Source organism: Syngnathus floridae, unplaced genomic scaffold (genome assembly GCF_059516105.1).
Source record: "Syngnathus floridae isolate MCC-2025c unplaced genomic scaffold, RoL_Sflo_1.0 HiC_scaffold_156, whole genome shotgun sequence".
Lineage (NCBI taxonomy): Eukaryota > Metazoa > Chordata > Actinopteri > Syngnathiformes > Syngnathidae > Syngnathus > Syngnathus floridae.
The window spans coordinates 37501-41340 of record NW_028284177.1 but is presented as its reverse complement, the minus strand read 5'-3'; positions in this window follow the sequence as shown (position 1 = coordinate 41340).

Genomic DNA, 3840 nt, shown 5'->3' with positions numbered 1-3840 from the left:
GCACCGCGGATGAGATCGCGGAGCTTCATCCGACTTCCAGCGGCCGGTGCGCTCGCGCACTCCACCCGGCACCTCCGGGAGGCCGTGCGCGCGCGCCAAGTGGCCCAAAATAGCTCCAGCCCAGCGGATCTGCACTCCGCGGATGAGATCGCGGAGCTTTTTTCGACTTCCAGCGGCCGGCGCGCACGACGAGCGGACCCGGTGACGGTCCAGCTCCACCCGGTACCTCGCACGGCCCGCTTCTCCCCCCCGCGCGGACTTCCGAGCGCTCGGGGAGACGTTCGGAAGCCGCCGGTGACGTTGGAGCGGGGAAATACCTCCCTCCAGCGGACACGGCGAGTAAATACACCTTCGGCCAAACGGCGGGAGTAACTATGACTCTCTTAAGGTAGCGGCACTCGACATCTTTTTCACGGTTCGTGGACGACCCGGCCGGTTCTCGGGGGTGCTTTTTCTCCTAACTCTTGACCCCCGAGGAGGCTTCCAGAGCCCCGGCTAAGCGTTTTACGCGGCCCGCTGAACTTCCACAGCACCTCCAGCCGGTTCTCCGGGTGCTCCCATCCTCACTGTTTAAGCCGAACGAGGCTTCCAGAGCCCCGGCTAAGCGTTTTACGCGGCCCGCCGAGCTTCCACAGCACCTCCAGCCGGTTCTCATGATGCATTCCTCCTCACTTTCTAAGCCGAACGAGGCTTCCAGAGCCTCGGCTAAGCGTTTTACGCGGCCCGCTGAGCTTCCACAGCACCTCCAGCCGGTTCCCCGGGTGCTTTCCTCCTCACTATTTAAGCCGAACGAGGCTTCCAGAGCCTCGGCGAAGCGTTTTACGCGGCCCGCTGGACTTCCAGAGCACCTCCAGCCGGTTCCCCGGGTGCTTTCCTTCTCACTGTTTAAGCCGAACTAGGCTTCCAGAGCCCCGGCTAAGCGTTTTACGCGGCCCGCCGAGCCTCCACAGCACTTCCAGGCGGTTCTCCGGGTGCTTCACTCCTCACTCTTTAAGCCGAACGAGGCTTCCAGAGCCCCGGCTAAGCGTTTTACGCGGCCCGCTGAGCTTCCACCGCACCTCCAGCCGGTTCCCCGAGTGCTTTACTCCTCACTTTCTAAGCCGAACGAGGCTTCCAGAGCCCCGGCTAAGCGTTCTCCGCGTCCCGCTGATCTTCCCGGAGCTTGTAACGGGGAAATACCTCCCTCTAGCGGACACGGCGGGTAAATACGCCACCTCTCGCACTTAGCGCACACTCGCGTTGCTGCGCGTCTGATGGCACTTTGAGCGGCCAAACGGCGGGAGTAACTGTCACTCTCTTATGGTAGGCTCACTTGAGATTTTTTTAACCGTCCGCGGAGGCTACCGGGACCACCGGGACAGCCGGGAGGCCGTGCGCGCGGGCCAAGTGGCCGAAAATAGCTCCAAGCCCAGCGGATCGGCTGTTTGCAAGCACCGCGGATGAGATCGCGGAGCTTTATCCGACTTCCAGCGGCCGGTGCGCTCGCGCACTCCACCCGGCACCTCCGGGAGGCCGTGCGCGCGCGCCAAGTGGCCCAAAATAGCTCCAGCCCAGCGGATCGGCTCTTTACAAGCACCGCGGATGAGATCGCGGAGCATTATTCGACTTCCAGCGGCCCGTGCGCTCACGCACTCCACCCGGCACCTCCGGGAGGCCGTGCGCGCGCGCCAAGTGGCCGAAAATAGCTCCAAGACGACCGGATCGGCTGTTTACAAGCTCCGCGGATGAGATCGCGGAGCTTTATGCGACTTCCAGCGGCCGGTGCGCTCGCGCACTCCACCCGGCACCTCCGGGAGGCCGTGCGCGCGCGCCAAGTGGCCCAAAATAGCTCCAGCCCAGCGGATCTGCACTTTACAAGCTCCGCGGATGAGATCGCGGAGCTTCATTCGACTTCCAGCGGCCGGTGCGCTCGCGCACTCCACGCGGCACCATCCGGGAGGCCGTGCGCGCGCGCCAAGTGGCCCAAAATAGCTCCAGCCCAGCGGATCGGCTGTTTACAAGCACCGCGGATGAGATCGCGGAGCTTTATTCGACTTCCAGCGGCCGGCGCGCACGACGAGCGGACCAGGTGACGGTCCAGCTCCACACGGTACCTCGCACGGCCCGCTTCTCCCCCCCGCGCGGACTTCCGAGCGCTCGGAGAGACGTTCGGAAGCCGCCGGTGACGTTGGAGCGGGGAAATACCTCCCTCCAGCGGACACGGCGAGTAAATACACCTTCGGCCAAACGGCGGGAGTAACTATGACTCTCTTAAGGTAGCGGCACTCGACATCTTTTTCACGGTTCGTGGAGGACCCGGCCGGTTCTCGGGGGTGCTTTTTCTCCTAACTCTCGACGCCCGAGGAGGCTTCCAGAGCCCCGGCTAAGCGTTTTCCGCTGGCCGATGAGCTTCCAGAGCACCTCCAGCCGGTTCTCATGGGGCTTTCCTCCTAACTCTTGAAGCCCGAGGAGGCTTCCAGAGCCCCGGCTAAGCGTTTTACGCGGCCCGCCGAGCTTCCACAGCACCTCCAGCCGGTTCTCATGATGCATTCCTCCTCACTTTCTAAGCCGAACGAGGCTTCCAGAGCCCCGGCTAAGCGTTTTACGCGGCCCGCCGAGCTTCCACAGCACCTCCAGCCGGTTCTCATGATGCATTCCTCCTCACTTTCTAAGCCGAACGCGGCTTCCAGAGCCCCGGCTAAGCGTTTTACGCGGCCCGCTGGACTTCCACAGCACCTCCAGCCGGTTCCCCGAGTGCTTTCCACCTCACTTTCTAAGCCGAACGAGGCTCCAAGCGCCCCGGCTAAGCGTTCTCCGCGTCCCGGTGATCTTCCCGGAGGTCGTAACGGGGAAATACCTCCCTCCAGCGGACACGGAGAGAAATTACACCGCCTCTCGCACACAGGCGGGTAAACGGCGGGAGTAACTATGACTCTCTTAAGGTAGCCTGACTTGACATCTGTTTAACGGTTCGTGGATAAATACATGATATATACAACTTATGCTCGCATTTACAGCCAAATAATATAAAGTGAGCATTCGGTTATAAACATTGTATTCATAATGTTTATAGGTGATGTTAATATTTATATATTTAATGTTTATAGGTGATGTTAATATTTATATATTTAATGTTTATAGGTGATGTTAATATTTATATATTTATTTTGTACATCATGTTATGGTTGTACGACACTTGCTATAGGATCATGATGTGATCATATCGGCGGGAGTCGGCCCGGGCTCCGGGTGAAGAGGCCGAATTCTCGACACTCGCGGCCGACCGGGGAACCAGCAGAGGCGGACGCATCGCGGTGCGAGAGCCCTTGGCACTTAGAAAAAATTTGGCAAAAGTCGCTCCGGGCTCCGGGTGGAGAGGCCGAATTATCGCCACTCGCGGCCGACCGGGGAACCAGCAGAGGCGGACGCATCGCGGCGCGAGAGCCCTTGGCACTTAGAAAAAAAATGGCAAAAGTCGCTCCGGGCTCCGGGTGAAGAGGCCGAATTCTCGCCACTCGCGGCCGACCGGGGAACCAGCGAAGGCGGGTAAGCTTTCTAGGGAGCCCCGCCGGCTGGTCCGCGGGCCGAACGTGGTCCCGTAAAGTACCGACAGCGGACGCCGACCCACGCCCGGTAAGAACCACCGAGAGGCGGACACGCTCTCCGACGAGCCCCGCCGGCCGTTCCGCGGCGGGAAATGCGCCCTCTGGCGGACACGCCGTTGTAAATGAATGGGCTTTGGCACTTAGTGCATTTTCGCAAAAGTTGAGCCGCGCTCCGGGCGAAGAGGCCGAATTCTCGCTACTCGCGGCCGACCGGGGAACCAGCGAAGGCGGGTAAGCTTTCAAGAGAGCCCCGCCG